Raw genomic sequence first — 19,279 nt, forward strand, 5'->3', positions numbered from 1 at the left:
ATATATTAAGATGAAATTGCCAGAAGGAAATATGACAAAATGTGGCCAATAGTGGTTCAATAATTCATGAGTATTTTTTTTTCTTTATTTTCCAATTTTTTCTCATATTTGGGGGTCATTGATATTTGAGGGACATCCAGCAAATGGTGGGATAGGAAACCCTAGTGGATTGCCCACCATGGAGCCCTTCAATACCCTCAACCTCCTGAAATCTCCCTTTCAGACTTAGTATGCCACTGAGTCATTGTGCAGCCTGCATCAACCAGAGTGCTACCTCATTAAAACTAAAAAATAGGATGGCCTAACATGAGGTTTTCTATGCCTCTGCCCTTTGTCATAGGTTAGAGTCTTTCAGACCTCTCTAATCAGAGGTTTTAGATCCACATTTCTTTGGAATCTCTGTTATGAAATAGCTATTTTTCCCATTAGGAGGCCTAAATTAAAAGATGAGCATTTGGGATCCTAAACTCTTTTCCCAGATAATGTGGGAAATCTCCTTATGTGGAAGCTAGAAAATAGCTGATGCTAACCCTAGCAATGCACAAAGCATCCAACTTTTAACTACTGCAAGACTAGTAGACTGAGTATGACCTCTTTCCTGCTGGGCACTAAGAACCTGCAGGCATTTTTCTTTTTCAAAAGTTAGATAATAGCTCCTGTTGTTCCTTCTTTTAATTTCATAAAATAGCAAATCCCTGTAGTCCTGAGTGATTTAGCCAAGTAAGCAATTATAGGATATTGCTGGATCCATCTGCTTTTCTCCAATAGATTTGAAGATGAGTTGAGTATGTTCAGTTTTTTCATTCTTCCAAAAAGTCAATCTAACTCCTACTGCTTTGTAAGGTCACTGAATACCTCCTGCAGGCTCCTTTCAGATTTCCAGTTGGGAAGCTTCTTAAAACAGCAGCCTGTTATATTAGTCAGGTTTCCTTTGGTTGCAAATGGAAGAAGCCCCTCACATTAGCTAATGCAAAAAAAAAAAAAAAAATTAAAGAGTAGGCACTATTTAATAGTTCACATAACAAAAAAGTCTACAATGTAAAATGTCATCAAATATCTCTCTCATTCTCTCAGCAATATGTTTCTCTGTGTTAGCTTTATTCACCACAGGCTCAAATGACTGCCTCTACCAAGCTCCAGGCTCATGTCATCGTTGCATGTGATCTCAGAAGGAAAGAGGTTCTCTCTTCCCAGCATGTCATAAACTCTGTAAAAACGTTGGCCCTTTTTAATGCACATACAGCCTGCGTGGTTCAGGATGAATAGATACTCTAATACTTGACCAACCTAGATGAGATACATCTTAATAGGAATCAGGAACTTGTGGTTGAGAATCAGGTGGAAGGAATCTCCTTCCTGTATCTCCACTATAATGTAGTGGCATTTGCAAAGGTTGTCTGGCAACCCTCACTGCAATCTTTGCCACATGTTACATCACTTTTATATATATCCAGAGTTATACATTTGAACTTATCAAAAGCAGGGGGAGAGAGAATTTTCTTTGTTAAATACAACTTTAATAACTTGTTACTGAAGGAATGAGGTAATACAATCAAGGAAAAGAATCAAAGAGAAATGTAAAGGACAACAAAAACTAAGATACAGAGCACTTCCATGACTCTAGAAATTTCTTCACTCCTTCAAAGCATTACCCATTGCTACATTGGATTTCCTTCCCCAGGGGATTTTCCGAACCCAGAGGTTGAAGCCAGGTCTCCTGCATTGCAGGCAGATTCTTTACCAGCAGAGCCACCAGAAATCCAGAAATTTCGTCACTCCTACTTCAAGTCATTACCCACTCTCACATTCGCAACCACTGTTCTTATTTCTATCCACATTGAACTTTCTTAAACTATGTAATTGGAATTACACAGTATGTAATTTTCTATAATCTTTTACTCAATATAAAATATATCCCTATTTTTGTGTACAATCAGAAGTTCATTACTTATCAATGAGTGCTATACCACTGAATAATATCTTCAAGTGATTATGCCATTTTACACTCCCACCAGTAATGTCAATTATTCCATTTGTTATGGAACATGACATCTTTGTCATGATACTATCAGTTTTTAATTTTAACTATTTAGGTGGTTGTGTGGTGATATCTCATTGTGGTTTTAATTTGCATTTCCCTGATGATGATTATGTTAAGCACCTTTTATATGCTTCTTGTCCTTTCAGTATGTTCTTTTGTCAAGTTTTTTTTTAAGTTCTTGAGCACTTTTATCGGGTTATCATCATTATTGACTTTCATCTGTGCTTATGCCTTGTTATACATATGTGTCGCAAATATTTTCTCACAATCTGTGCCTTCATCTTCTTACTAATATCTTTGGATGGGGAGAATTTTTAAATTTTCATGAAAACTAAGTCAAAGATTTTTCTTTTAAATGATTAATGCTTTTTTTATCCTGAAAAATCTGCCTGTACTAATGTCATGAGATAGTCTCCTATGTGTTATTCCATATGGTTTTTAATATAGCCATCACATTTAGGCCTATGAGTCTTTTCAGATTATTTGTATATGCAGTTCAAGATAGGAATGGAAGCTTATTTTTCTTTTCATACCTTTATTTCAGGATATCTCTGACATTTGAGGTCAGAAAATACTTTGCGTAGGAGGCTGTCCTCTTCATTGCAGGATATATGGCAGCATTCCTGGTCTCTACCCACTAGATGCCAATAGTGCCCCTACTCCACTGTGACAATAAAAATGTCTGCAGACATTGTGGAATGTTGGGGGTGGAGGGCAAAATTGCCTGTGGTTGAGAACAGCTATTTTATACAATGCCAGCATCATCCTTTCACCGTTGAATTGTTTTGGCTCCTTTTTGTGAAAATTAATTATTTTACACATGTGGGTTTTTCCTGGACTATTTATGCTGTTCATATGATCTACCTGTCTTAATTACACCAACATTGCAACACACCAATACCATAGTTTTTATTGTTTTATTTTTTATTTAAAATTGACACTGGTTTCAGGCACAGAAACAAGGTAATATAAGTGCTTTTTTTTTTAGGAAATGCTCAAACTTTGTTGCAGGACTTTGAGAGATTATGCAAGTCCAAATGTTCCACTATGAGTTATGTAAGTTTTTAAAGGGCAAGCTGTTGCTGCTACTAAGACACTTTGGTCGGGTCCGACTCTGTGAGACCCCATAGACGGCAGCCCACCAGGGTCCTCTGTCCCTGGGATTCTCCAGGCAAGAATACTGGAGTGGGTTGCCATTTCCTTCTCATTAAAGGGCAAGACCCAGTATTAAATGGAAACTTTGGTTTCCACTGAGAGCTTCCATGCACTGATCTAGTCTTGTTTCCAGATAATCATGATAATAAGAGCAACAGGGCAGTCCTCACATGAAGAAAAATAATCCTGATAGAATATTGGATCTTAAAATTAGATAAAGCAGACCTGTTCCAAGTGTCCAAGAGGTTGCTCTGCATTATAACCTGAAGTAATGGAATATAAAAAGCAGTTTTAAGTATAAATTTGAGAGATGTGTACTGTTTTCAGACTCTGGTTTTGTTGTGATTTCCCATCTTCTCATTTAGATGGTTGTCCTAATGTCTCAATTTGTATCAGTATCTCTACCTATATTTATAGCTATTTTTTTCTTGTGGTAGCACATGGGCTATTTTGAAGGCTGGAATAAACAAAAACACTCAACCATCAGAAGAGATATAGTAACTAACTTCAATCATGCTGCTTTAACAGCTCCTGAAACTGTTGTTGTTCAAATAAAAATTATGAAGAATCTATAAATATATATATATATATATACATTTTTAATAGTCAAAATCAACTAAAGTTTTAGAAGACCCTGGACCATTCTTTTTATTAGTTAATTTATCTTTGATTTTCAGCAAAGCTGAAAGCTATGTGACTAGTGTGGCTTTCCTTGTATTAACCTTCCTTGGGATTCACTGAACTTCCTAGATTCTTAGGTTGATGTTCTTGACAAGTTTAGGAAAATTTAGGCTTTTATTTCTTAAAATATGTTTTTGCTCAGTTCTCCATCTCCTCTCCAACTGACTCTCTGATCACATATGTGTTATAAGTAACTTGACATGTTACTTGATGTTGTTTCACAAGTTATTAGGTCTCTGTACATTTATTAAAAATCATTTTTTCTTTCATAGCTTTAGTTTGGAGTCAATTTCTATTGATTTATACTTTGTTAGAATGAATCATATGAGTTTTATCCCTGGTCCTAGTGCATGGCACTCACTTTAGGGTATGGGATTCTTTCTGTTAAATTCTTTTTTTCTGTTAAATTCTGTTAAAGAATGCCTTACTCTACTTCTCACTGGATTCGTGAGTTGGATAGGAAGTTCTCTTCACTCTGGATGGGGTAAGCTCTACCTCCCAGAACTCTGTGACCTTTTTTCAACAGTTCATTTCTTAACTCTTTGCACAAGTTGCTGGCCCTTGAGGGTTTTCACCCAGTACAAGATCTGCTTATTCAAAGACATGACCAAAATTCACCTGCTGACATATGGGTACTCCTCATACACTCACCTCCCTTGTTTCCAATCTCTGCTACACAAATTCCAGCCATTTCTGCAGCCCTTAACTCTGATCTCTGCCTCATTAGAGACAGACTTCTGGTTTCTGCTGGTGTTCAACCTACCCGTACCACAGTCAGGAAAATGCCTGGACAGGACAGAAATCTGGGGTAAACAAGAAGCTCATTACATATGTTTTCCCTTCTCCCAAGGGTCATGGTCCTTCACTGCCTGTTTACCAGTTCTTGAAAACATTCAGTTCACTTCAGTTCAGTCGCTCAGTCATGTCTGACTCTTTGCGACCCCATGAACCGCAGCATGCCAGGCCTCCCTGTCCATCACCAACTCCCGGAATTTACCCAAACTCATGTCCATTGAGTCGGTGTTGCCATCCAACCATCAAATCCTCTGTCATCCCCTTCTCTTCCTGCCTTCAATCTTTCCCAACAACAGGGTCTTTTCAAATGAGTCAGCTCTTTGCATCAGGTGGCCAAAATATTGGAGTTTCAGCTTCAACATCAGTCCTTTCAATGAACACCCAGGACTGATTTTGACTAGGATGGACTGGTTGGATCTTGTTGCAGTCCAAGGGACTCTCAAGAATCTTCTCCAACACCACAGTTCAAAAGCATCAATTCTTCGGTGCTCAGCTTTCTTCACAGTCCAACTCTCATATCCATCATGACCACTGGAAAAACCATAGCCTTGACTAGATGGACCTTTGTTGACAAAATAATGTATCTGCTTTTTAATATGCTATCTAGGTTGGTTATAACTTTCCTTCCAAGGGTTAAGGGTCTTTTAATTTCATGGCTGCAATCACCATCTGCAGTGATTTTGGAGTCCAGAAAAATAAAGTCAGCCACTCTTTCCACTGTTTCCCCATCTATTTGCCATGAAGTGATGGGACCAGATGCCATGATCTTCGTTTTCTGAATGTTGAGCTTTAAGCCAACTTTTTCACTCTCCTCTTTCACCTTCATCAAGAGGCTCTTTAGTTCTTCTTCGCTTTCTGTCATAAGGGTGGTGTCATCTGCATATCTGAGGTTATTGATATTTCTCCTGGCAATCTTGATTCCAGCTTGTGCTTCTTCCAGCCCAGCCTTTCTCATGATGTACTTCTGCATATAAGTTAAAGAAGCAGGGTGACAATATACAGCCTTGGTGTAGTACTTTCATGATTTGGAACCAGTCTGTTGTTCCATGTCCAGTTCTAACTGTTGCTTCCTGACCTGAATACAGGTTTCTCAAGAGGCAGGTCAGGTGGTCTGGTGTTCCCATCTCTTTCAGAATTGTCCACAGTTTATTGTGATCCCCACAGTCAAAGGCTTTGGCATAGTCAATAAAGCAGAAATAGATGTTTTTCTGGAACTCTCTTGCTTTTTCGATGATCCAGCGAATGTTGAAAACATTAACCTTATTCATTTTTATAGTTTTATAGTTGCTTATGTCAGGAAAATAAATTTAAAATGAGTATCTTAATCATAGTTGGTCATGAAAATTTATCACTTCTTGAGCTTTGGGCTAAAGATCAAGTGTAGTATCTGTCCTTATCAGTTCTATAAATTGTGGGGGAAATGAAGAAATAAATTAATGTTGGCAGAATCAAGAACTATTATTTTCAAAGTATGCTTTGCTAATCATCTTTATCCTATTGACAACTCCTTACACAAACTCATCCATCTATCATGTGTCCCATTTGCTAGAAACGTTTTTAATTGTATACAGCTAAACTTCAATTTAAAAAGAAAGAAAAATGTTTTTAGATCCCAATCCCAATCGCTATTAATATATGGTATTTACATTTTCAAAACATACTTTAAAGTAGAAAAGCCTTAGAAAATCAAAAGATTAAGTATTCAAATTTTTCATGAATCTCTACTAGCTGATAAAATTAATGGACAATGTCCCTTTTGACCCTCAAATTGCCTCCTCTGATATCAAAGATATACTTATCACTACATTTAATCAAATACATAATTACCACTTTGGTACTACATTTATAGCACAAAATAACAAGTCTACATAGCTAACATTCTTTCTAACCTTAACATTTTTTTTTCTTCCGATCATGACATTTTCTTTGCTCATATAATTTTCCATGTTATTTTCTCCTTATTATAATCATAATGAACATAGAAGGTGGGCCAAGTGACAATAAATTAAACAATATTTATATTCTATAAGAATATTGACCATGGCACACCATGGATTATAATGCTTCCTCAATTTGTATTCATGTACTGTATTCAAGCAATCAGGCAAAGGGCACCAGGTATAGGGGAGATGATGGGGAATCAGAAGATCTTAATTGTAGTTTTGGGTGCCTTTTACTAACTAGCTGTGAACCCATAGGTGATTTCATTTAACATCTTTTGTGCCTTGGTTTCAACATCAGTGAAATAATAATGTTGGACTAAAGAATTTTAGTATCTAACATTTACTGAGAGTACTTTCTATGTACCAGGTACTATGCCAAGAATTTTAAATAATCAATATTGGTTAATCTTCACAATAATAAATCTATGAGACTATTTGTCAGGGTTCTCCAGAGAAACAGAACCAACATATCCAATATGGATATGTGAGAGGAGATCTTTAATGAGAATTTGCTCACATAATTATGGGGGCTGAGAAGTTCTGCAGTATGCCATCTTCAAGCTGGAGAACCAGGAAAGCTGGTGGTATAATCCAGCCAAGGCCAGAGGAATTGCTGATGTAAGTCCTGGAGCTCAAATGCCCAAGAACCAGAAATTTCAATGTCCGAAAGAAGGAGAATATGGGTATCTCAAATCAAGAAAAAAGAGCACATTAGCCCTTCCTCCTCCTTTTTGTTCTTTTCAGGCCCTCAGTGGATCAGGTAATGCTCACTCACATTGGAGAAGGCAATCTGCTTTACTCAGTCTATTGATTCAAATGCTAATTCATCCAGAAACACTCCCACATACCTAACCAGACATAATGACCAACTATCTGAACATCCCTTAACCCAGTCAAGTTGACAAAGAAAAGTAGTCATCACAGAGGTAGATATTATTATTGTTGTTATCTTATAAATAGGAAAAGGCAATGGCAACCCACTCCAGTACTCTTGCCTGGAAAATCCCATGGACGGAGGAGCCTGGTAGGCTTCAGACCTTGGGGTCGCAAAGAGTCAGACATGACTGAGCGACTTCACTTTTAATTTTCACTTTCATGCACTGGAGAAGGAAATGGCAACCCACTCCAGTGTTCTTGCCTGGAGAATCCCAGGGATGGCAGAGCCTGGTGCACTGCCATCTATGGGGTTGCACAGAGTCGGACACGACTGAAGTGACTTAGCAGTATCTTATAAATACTTAAAACTGAGGTTCAGTACCACTAAGGACCTCTTCTAAGTGGTAAATGGAAGAGTCAGTTTTGGACTTAAACCTGTCTGCATCAATAGCCCAGGGTGGTAACCCTCAAATTCTAAGTGAGACAGATTTCTAAACCTTCTTCTCTAAAATATTGAATGTCATATCCTATTGGGAAAAAAGCTTAAATGCAGATTGAAGAGTCTTATCACTCCTCCTTCTGCTGAGCATAACCTAGGCCTGTACTATATTTGCACACTGTCTGTCTGTCAAATTTAGTTCCCAAGCAGAAACTTCGTCTAACACAACATTCTGCCTAGAGGTTCACACATTGCTGGCACTTGGTAAGTGTTCATAACAATATGAATGGCATCTGTTTACTGAAAGGAACTTTGCTGTTAATGCTTATTTGGTATTTGTTCAAATATATATTTAGCAGTGCTAACTGCTGAAAGCATTCTAATCTCTTAATACATGTAAAAAGTTGTTTATATTAATATTAGCCAATAACAGCCTCGGTTTGGCATAGTCTGGTCCTAGCTAGACTAGACTCATAGTAAATATATCTAGCCAAGATCTATTCTAGTTCATCAGTTAGTGACTGTTTAGCATTTAGTGAATATTTAGGCATATTATTTACCTATCCTTGTACTAAATATATAAACAAATAAATCAGTCTTCAGGAATTTATCATCTAATGCACTGGAATTTGGCCTGTGCGTCCATGTTAAGTTGCTTCATCTTGTCCAACTCTTTGCAACACTATAGACTGTAGCTCGCCAGAGTCCTCTGTCCATGGGATTCTCCAGGCAAGAATACTGGAGTGGGTTGCCATGCCCTTCTCCAGGGGATCTTCCTGACCCAGGGAACCCATGTCTCATGTCTCCTGCATTGGCAGGCGGGTTCTTTACCACTAGTGCCACCTGTATGGTTTTGTATAAGTACTATGGAGTTAATACAACAGAGGGGGCATCAGAACTAGGATTAGAGATTGGAGAAGTCACACTACACAAACTGATACCCCAATAAGACCTGAAATGTTTTCATAAATTAGCCAGGTAAAGAGCAGGTGGAAGAGGATTCCAGAGGGAAGAATTTGTTCAAAGAACTAAAGGTTAGGGAAAGAGAAAGGCATCACTGGAAAAACTGAATATAGTTCAGAATGGTCCAAAGAGTAGTGGCAAAATATGAAATTGAAAGGTAGGTAGACATCATCCTAATGAGCTTTATAAGCCTTAATACTTCCATATTAAGCCATGAAACCTTTACCTGAAGACAACTGAAAAGATTTAAGTGGTCAAGCAAGGTAATCAGATTTGCATCTTGAAAAGGTCACTTTGGCTTCAGTGTAGGAAGCAAATTACAGGGGACAAGAATGGATCAAAGGAGAATAATTAGGGGCCTTTTAAAATACTAGTATCAAGGCGGTAGATGAATTAGAGTTAGTTGAGATAAAATTGACAGGACAAGGTGGGAGCTATTAAAAGTAGTTGCGAAGGAATAGAAATCAAGGACATGCTTGTGTCCTGGCTTGAAAAACTGGATAGGTGTTAATCCTACTCACTGGGATATGAAACATGAAGAGAGAAGCAACTTTGAGGTTAGATAAGTTGAGTTCATTCAAGTCCAAAGAGACACCTTTGTTGCTGTTGTTTGGAATATCTTCTGGGACTATTTCAATTCTTATACAGCTCTCATCTGTCCCACAAATCAGCACCTTTGAACTACAGTATATTCTGTTTTATCTTTCTCCACCAATTCAGTCAAAATGCCCTTCGATTACTGAAAAGGTGATGACAGGAAATGGAGATTACTCACCCTGAATAATATTGATTCTTGAAAAAGATGATGGAACTCACCTCACAGACTCGAACAGATCCTGTGGGGGAAAGTACTATTCTGGGCTAGTCAGTAAAATCCTATATGGTAGCCTAGGTACATAAAATACAGTACTAGTTTTGTGGGGAAATAATTGAGAGAGAGGTCCTAGAGGATTGCAAGCCAATCTCAGCTGATAACAGCATTTCTGCAAAACCTGATACAGTATTTCTGAAAATATAACTGCTTTCATAGAAATGAGCAAGAGACCTGGTGATATAAAAAATTAAATGGAATGTCCCAGTTTAATAGCTTTCACTGTCCACTGCCATAGGATCCCTGCAAAGATTGAACCTACTCATTGAGTGAAACCATTGAAAACATCCACCAAATTGCCTATCTGCTAAAAATTGAGATTATCCTCAAAGTAGCCTATGCTCCCCAGCTGACTACATTTCTCACCCAAACTACTCTACTAAATTACTTTACCTCTCCAGCATTTGCAGACATCTGCTTTTGTGACTCTACCATAGAACAAGGCCCAGTGACTATATAGCCTAGGCACTTTCAGGGAAGGTGTTAAAACCATAGCTATCTAATGAAATTCTTCAAAATAAATTAACCGCAGGTATCTTAATATGTTGATGTAATGGAGAATGTCTGCCAAGAAGGATGGCTTTGGCTAGGGCAACTGATTTCAGGTCCATCCTTCTGACGATTATTAGGTAGTATGTCTGGTTGCCTGTTTATTGAGGTCACTTCTAATTTGTGACAATAAAATTATGTTCTCAATTTAAAAGGAAAAGTTTGTTTCTATGTTCTATAGTTCAGTGGCTAAAGTGGTTTAAAAAGTCTCTCAGATAAAAAAAAAAAAAAAAAACAGCAAAGGATGCCAAAGAGTATCCCTGTTTCTGTCCTGCCTTGTCATCTTTAAAATTATTGCTTTGCATTCTCAAAGTGGCATCATAAACAATGTGAAGAATATATTTTTAATTGTCTCCTTAGATTAAACTTCTAGAAGTGTTGTTATACCCTGGATCAAATAATTTGTTCAATGTACAATTTTTTATATTAATAAATACCAGATTACTTACAAAAAGAACTACCTAAGTAACCAACTCCCACCAGTAAAACATGGGAGTGATTGTTTCCTACATGTTCACTAATAATGGATTTTATCTGTAGTATTTTAATCTATACTAATCCAAAATGGCTCAGACAGTAAAGAATCTGCCTGCAGATGACATGACCCTCTACATAGAAAACCCTAAAGACTCCACCAAAAAATAACTAGAGTTAATCAATGAATATAGTAAAGTTTCAGGATATAAAATCAACACACAGAAATCCCTTGCATTCCTATACAGTAATAATGAGAAAACAGAAAGAGAAATTAAGGAAACAATTCCATTCACCATTGCAATGAAAAGAATAATATACTTAGGAATATATCTACCTAAAGAAACTAAAGACCTATATATAGAAAACTATAAAACACTGGGGAAAGAAATCAAAGAGGGCACTAATAGATGGAGAAATATACCATGTTCATGGATCAGAAGAATCAATATAGTGAAAATGAGTATACTACCCAAAGCAATTTATAGATTCAATGCAATCCTTATCAAGCTACCAACGGTATTTTTCACAGAGCTGCAACAAATAATTTCACAATTTGTATGGAAATACAAAAAAAACCTTGAATAGCCAAAGCTATCTTGAGAAAGAAGAATGGAACTGGAGGAATCAACCTGCCTGACTTCAGGCTCTCCTACAAAGCTATAGTCATCAAGACAGCATGGTACTGGCACAAAGACAGAAATATAGATCAATGGAACTAAATAGAAAGCCCAGAGATAAATCCACGTACCTATGGACACCTTATCTTTGACAAAGGAGGCAAGAATATACAATGGAGAAAAGACAATCTCTTTAACAAGTGGTGCTGGGAAAACTGGTCAACCACTTGTAAAAGAATGAAACTAGAACACTTTCTAACACCACACACAAAAATAAACTCAAAATGGAGTAGAGATCTAAACATAAGACCAGAAACTATTAAACTCCTAGAGGAGAACATAGGCAAAACACTCTCCGACATAAATCACAGCAGGATCCTCTATGACCCACCTCCCAGAAGATTGGAAATAAAAGCAAAAATAAACAAATGGGACCTAATTAAATTTAAAAGCTTCTGCACAACAAAGGAAACTGTAAGCACGGTGAAAAGACAGCCTTCAGAATGGGAGAAAATAATAGCAAATGAAGCAACTGACAAAGAATTAATCTCAAAAATATACAAGCAACTCCTGCAGCTCAATTCCAGGAAAATAAATGACCCAATCAAAAAAAATGGGCCAAAGAACTAAATAGACATTTCTCCAAAGAAGACATACAGATGGCTAACAAACACATGAAAAGATGCTCGACATCACTCATTATCAGAGAAATGCAAATCAAAACCACAATGAGGTATGATTTCATGCAAGTCAGAATGGCTGCTATCCAAAAGTCTACAAACAATAAATGCTGGAGAGGGTGTGGAGAAAAGGGAACCCTCTTACACTGTTGGTGGGAATGCAAACTAGTACAGCCACTATGGAGAACAGTGTGGAGATTCCTTAAAAAACTGGAAATGGAACTGCCATATGACCCAGCAATCCTACTGCTGGGCATACACACTGAGGAAACCAGAATTGAAAGAGACACGTGTACCCCAGTGTTCATCGCAGCACTGTTTATAATACCCAGGACATGGAAGCTTCCATGGAAGCAATCTAGGTTGCTTCCAAAGTAAAAATATATCCATCAGCATATAAATGGATAAGAAAGTTGTGGTACATATACACAATGGAGTATTACTCAGCCATTAAAAAGAATACATTTGAATCAGTTCTAATGAGATGGATGAAACTGGAGCCTATTATACAAAGTGAAGTAAGCCAGAAAGAAAAACACCAATACAGTATAATAACACATATATATGGAATTTAGAAAGATGGTAACGATAACCCTGTATGTGAGACAACAAAAGAGACACAGATGTATAGAACAGTCTTTTGGACTCTGTGGGAGAGGGCAAGGGTGGGATGATTTGGGAGAATGACATTGAAACATGTAAAATATCATATGTGAAACGAATCGCCAGTCCAGGTTCGATGCATGATACAGGATACTCGGGGCTGGTGAACTGGAATGACCCAGAGGGATGGGATGGGGAGGGAGGTGGGAGTGGGGTTCAGGATGGGGAACACATGTACACTGGTGGCAGATTCATGTCAATGTATGGCAAAACCCAATACAATACTGTAAAGTAATTAGCCTCCAATTAAAATAAATAAATTTATATTAAAAAAAAAAAAAGAATCTGCCTGCAGTATGGGAGACCTGGGTTCAATCCCTGGGTTGGGAAGATCCCCTGGAGCAGGGAATGGCTACCCACTCAGTCTTCTGGCATGGAGAATTCCATGGACAGGCTACCATCCACAGGGTCGCAGAGTCAGACACGACTAAAAGACTTTCACTTTCAATCCAAAGTCAAAATATATTTCATAGTCTATTATTTTCACTTATCTAATTATTAATGCAATTAGGTGTATTTTCATGTTTCTTGGTCATTTGTATTCTTCTATTAATTACTTTCTATGACCATTGTTCAATTGGTCTATTGATTTGTTTTCTCATTGTGGGTCTCATTTTTTCTTGATTTTAAATTTGTGATATATTTATGACATTAATAATTTTTCATTTTTACTGCCTATAAATCACTTTTGTTTGATATTAATATTACTGCCTTCATTTGGTTTTTGACTGTTTTATATATATTTATCTATAAATTCCTATAGCAAACTATAAAATTATTCAGTTTTCCTATCGTCTCAAGTAAGTCCTTAGTAAATTTTATCCTCATTTACCAAAGTTTCTTGGTTTTATTAAATAGATTCTTTAAAAATGCCCACATAGGGACTTCTCTAGCAGTCCACTGGTTAGGACCTCGACTTCCAATGCACAGGGTGCAGATTCTATCCCTCGCTAGGGAGCTAAGATCCTATGTAATTGCTTATTCTAATATGTATTATCAATTTCTGAATTCACTGTAGGTCCTACTGCTTCTCTTTAGGTTCAATTTTAGTATGTTTTTATGTAAGACTCTGAGTCACAGACTTTCGAGAAGGCTCTGTGTTTGAAAACAATGATTTATTTAGCACTTACTCTGGAATGATTCTTTTAATTGAGTGTGGAATTCTAGCTTAATTTCCCTCAGCTCTTTGAAGACATTCTTCCTTTGTCTAATGATAATTTGCTGCTGATGAGAATTCTAAACTCAGTTTACCTCTTCTTTCTGATTATCTTGTTCTTATCAGGTGAACTATTCCTAGGCTATAAATAAATTAGGCTTAAATAGTTTTTAACAAAATCAGGCTAATGTAGGCCCTACTTCTTCTCTCCAGGTTGATAAAATATACACATACCAGCACCAGGTGCAGTGTAAACAAGAAATACAAATAATGAGTTTTCCTTAATTCTGAATGCTGAGCTAGGATTATTTGCCTTCCATAATGTTGAGTCAAGGTTCTTGGTCCTTAACGCTGCAGCATTATGAAGGAGAAATACAGAAGAGAGAAGCATATCCACTTGCAATGATCTCTTAATTTTCATACACAAGAACTCTCCCTGTTAGCAAGCCTAGGCTATGTGTTGCTGCAGGATCTAACTGGGATCAATTCTCTTTCCTGTAGTGGAAAAAGTAATGAAGAGAAGCTTTGAACTCCTTCCTTGAAGATTAACAGTACTCATTTTCCTCAAAACTTTTCACTGTTATTCCATAATTTTTTACTTCTAATGAAGCTAGTAAGTCTGAGGCCATACTGATATTTTACCCCTTGATAGATGTGCTGTTGTTCTGTCAATTGAACTTCCATAAGATTCTAGTCCTAGTTTACCTGAGTATGGCTTATTTATTCCCTTAGACTTTGAACTGAAAGCCTAGTGAATAAGCCAATAGCTTTTAACTAGTAATTCAGTTATTAGGGGCTGCATGACAAGTAGACTAGAGAAACTGGTAGCCAATCCAGGTGGGTTGTATTTGCCTACTTCTATGAAATTTAAAGTAGTTTTCTCTGGGAGCTTTCCATTATTTTTAGGGAAAGAGTACCTAGTATTTAGGGGCTTCCCTGGTGGTTCAGTGGTAAAGAACCCGCCTACAAATGAAGGAGATGCAGGTTTCATCCCTGGGTCAGGAAGATCCCCTGGAGGAGGAAACGGCAACCCATTCCAGTATTCTTGCTGGGATAATCTCATGAACAGAGGAGCCTGGTGAGCTACAGTTCGTGGGATCACAAAGAGTCAGACACAATTGAGCGTGCATGCATCTAGTATTTACTTGCTCCCCAGGTTAATCTCCCAACTAGTCTTTTATAGATTTCACCAAGTAGCTGCAAGCCTACCACCACCACCAAGAATTATTTATAAGCTCTCTTTAGGCTTACCTTAGCCTCCAGCCATGCACAATATTCCTGTTTAAAATCCGTCTAGGGGTTAAAATTGTAGTGTAATGTGATTTTTCCATTAGACCTGCTTCTCTCTAGTTCTATGGAGAAAGAATGAGTCTCAAATGGGCCATTTCTTTCTTTTCCTCCCATGGCTCTCTTTCATCACTGGAACTGACTCACTCACTGATTCAAACCTTAGTGTCCTCATTTGTCTTCACCCAAATGTATTACCTCTGGTGAACTTGTAATTAGACTTTGTGGTCAGGCCCCTTGGATTCCTAAAGATAAAGTTTTATCTCCGTTTTTGTTCTTGATGTCTTTGTCATTCATCTCTGTAAATATTAGGCAAAGGCATATATTATGCAAACATGCCCTGACTCTATACTCTGTCCCATAAATGTAACAATAAAGTAGGCTTTAACTTAATGGTTTATAATAAAAAGTGAGAACCAGTAGGTATCCAGATGAAAAATGGAGATAGTATAAAGCATAATCAAAGACACTGAGGAGGGCTGCTAGAAGTTCAGTTTAGCTAAAACATAACTTACATCTAAGGAAGCCATATTTACTTCTTGGATTCTTATCAGAAGGTTTTACAGATAAAAATGATAAATATTAAAATAAATGTTATTGTTTCTTGTATTATCATAGGACAATGTGTTTGACAAAGTTGAAGCTCTTCTGTGGGATTATAAAAGCAACAGACTAGGATTCAATTCAGTTCCATTCAGTCACTCAAGTCGTGTCCGACTCTTTGCAACCCCATGAACTGCAGCATGCCAGGCCTCCCTGTCCATCACCAACTCCCAGAGGCCAGCCAAACCCATGTCCATTGAGTCGGTGATGCCATCCAACCATCTCATCCTCTGTCATCCCCTTCTCCTCCTGCCCTCAATCTTTCCCAGCATCAGGGTCTTTTCAAATGAGTCAGCTCTCTGCATCAGGTGGCCAAAGTATTGCAGTTTCAGCTTCAACATCAGTCCTTCCAATGAACACCCAGGACTGATCTCCTTTAGGATGGACTGGTTGTATCTCCTTGCAGTCCAAGGGACTCTCAAGAGTCTTCTCCAACACCACAGTTCAAAAGCATCAATTCCTTGATGCTCAGCTTTCTTTATAGTCCAAATCTCACATCCATACATGACTACTGGAAAAACCATAGCCTTAACTAGATGGACATTTGTTGACAAAGTAATGTCTCTGCTTTTTAATATGCTGTCTAGGTTGGTCATAACTTTCCTTCCAAGGAGCAAGAGTCTTTTAATTTCATGGCTGCAATCACCATCCACAGTGATTTTAGAGCCCAGAAAAATAAAGTCAGCCACTGTTTCAACTGTTTCCCCATCTATTTGCCATGAAGTGATGGGACCAGATGCCATGATCTTAGATTTCTGAATATTGAGCTTTAAGCCAACTTTTTCACTCTCTTCTTTCACTTTCATCAAGAGGCTCTTTAGCTCTTTTTCACTTTCTGCCATAAGGGTGGTGTCATCTGCATACCTGAGGTTATTGATATTTCTCCCAGCAATCTTGATTTCAGCTTGTGCTTCCTCCAGCCCAGAGTTCTCATGATGTACTCTGCTAGAACCTTTTTTCTTTTTCATCTTTTTTAACAGAAACAACTGCTGCTAAATGGTTATCTCTACTTGATAGATACATAAATATATGGCCTCTATCATCTCTAGGGTTCATTTCCTGCAGCTATCAAATAAGACAGTGAAATTCTTTATTTTCTAGGGTTACTCCATGCTGTACTTATTTGTGCACACATAGTAAAAAGATGACTTCTCTGTACGTGAAGTTGCCTACCTACAGAAAATATATTTTAATCTCTGCCTACCTAGCTACTTTCTTCAGTTTTGGTATCTCTGACATCACAATCAACACGCATAAAAATAATTGGGAAACCTTAATTGAACATGTTCAAGATTCTTCAAGCAGGACCTAGAAGAAAAGATTTCATAATTGGAATTAGATGAAATTTTTATCTTTTTTGTGATTTCTGTTTGGATTTTGAAGCAGAACCATATTTTATTCAAAAATAGATTCAAGATAGTTATGATTAATATTGTTTGGGGAACAGTTTGCTATAACATTGTTTAAGTTCAGAAAGTACCTTATGAAGACTCTTAAAAACCCTTTCAGAGTGTTTTCACCTATCTCTGAAATGAAAGCCTTTTTACATAAGCACTAAGTGGAAAAAATTATAGTATAAACAGCTATGGTTATTAATAGGAAGGCAGGTGGCATTGCTTAAAAGAAAACAGTAAAGATTCTCATTTGAAAGTGATTTCACAATTATGTACTATGGATTATTCTGGAAACTATGATGTGAGAGTAATGCAAATTTTGCTAAGCTTTATAATTATGAACTATTTAAGATGAAAAATATCAACCTAATTACATTTTCCTTTCCACAAGAACCCATGGTTAGACATACTTGCCTCTGACTTTCTCTGCCATCACAAACCATACTATCTTCCACGCAGTGGAGTTCAGTAAAGGGAAATAGCCATGTTATTTGACATTTGCTCTATTTCTCAATATCTAGTATATGATGAATACTCAATAAATATTGTTCAATAGTGTCTTTAATGAGAATCCCAATTAAAACAAATGTTTTATATGAATACTCTTTAAGGTCAATGCAGTAACTAGGATTACCTTGACATAACTTCACATAAATCACAAACTGGGCAAGTTTGGACAATTGGCTTGCATCACCATTTACCATTTTCAGTATTATTATGAAGTCTCACTAGATAAGAATAGAGCAGCACTTTGTTAGAGCATAGTTTCCTCTAACACCTCATAATTTGCTTATGCAATGCAGAAGTAAAAATATTTTTAAGTTTTTACATAATGATTTCTTTGGCCAGGGAAATGACTTTGAGCAGCAGTAAGAATAAATTTCTCCCCACATTGCTCTTCTTTTGTAAGACACCACTCTTTGCAACAGTATGAACTACCTATTTCTCAAAATCAATTGTGAATAAGAATAACCTGGGAATGTTGAAAAATATTCAGTTCCTGAATCAGACCCAGAGATTCTAATTAAAGTAGCAAATAATACAGGTTGCCCTGAGCACCTGGTAGGACTGTAGGAGAGTAGATATGAAAGATTTATTTTTAATTTGAAATTTTTTTCATAGAATTTAAGATATTATCATAATAATTAACACCTCTCAAGAAACCACATAGGAAAGGATTCCTTTGAATACATTTTTTTCTAATTATGAGTACTATGTATTCATATACAAAAAATTTGGAAAGTAATGGAAGGTATAAATGATAATCTAAAAATTTTCCCATATCCCACTATTGAGAATAAAAGCCATTAATTTTTCTTTATTTTTTGGAGATTTTAAATTGTCTCATAAAAACTCTTAAGAAAATTTCAAAAGGCATTTGTTTTTAGATAAGTAAGTTTTCACAAATACAGCTGTGTAATCAACTTCCAACTCCCAAATCAAGAAATATAATATTACAAGTATCTCAGAATCCTGCCTATTTCATGCTCCCTTTTTGTCACAACCCTCCACCGAAGATAAATACCCTTATCCTGATGTCTATTACCATAAGTGAGCTTTGTGTGCTTTTCATCTATAAAACATCTTTCTCTCAACATTAAGAAAACAGATTTGTAAAATTTATACATATCATTTTGTGTAGCTATAGCTCATTCATTCTCATAGCTGTGAATATACCACCAGTTTGGAGCAATTACAAATATTTCCAATATGAACATTTCTGTATGTTTTGTGGTAAACATATATCTGCACTTATGTTATGTATTTAGTTGAGTAGATTTGCTGAGTCATAGGATATGTACAGAATATATATGTTCAGTTAAGTTTTTGCCGCCAAATGATTTTTCAAAGTGGTTGTACCAATTTACGCTCCTACTAGCAGAGCATGAGACTTCTAGTTGCTCCACATCTTCACCATAACTTGGTGTTTTCTTGCTTTTTCATTTCAGCAATTTTGGTGGATAAAATGTTGTCATATTGTGGTTTTAATTTATATTTTCCTAGTGACTAATGAAGTTGAAATCCTATCATTGGCATTTTGATGTATTTCTTTCTTTCCAATGTTTTTTTTTCTGTGTGTCAGAATATG

The sequence above is a fragment of the Bubalus kerabau genome, chromosome 2 (assembly GCF_029407905.1).
Source record: "Bubalus kerabau isolate K-KA32 ecotype Philippines breed swamp buffalo chromosome 2, PCC_UOA_SB_1v2, whole genome shotgun sequence".
Lineage (NCBI taxonomy): Eukaryota > Metazoa > Chordata > Mammalia > Artiodactyla > Bovidae > Bubalus > Bubalus kerabau.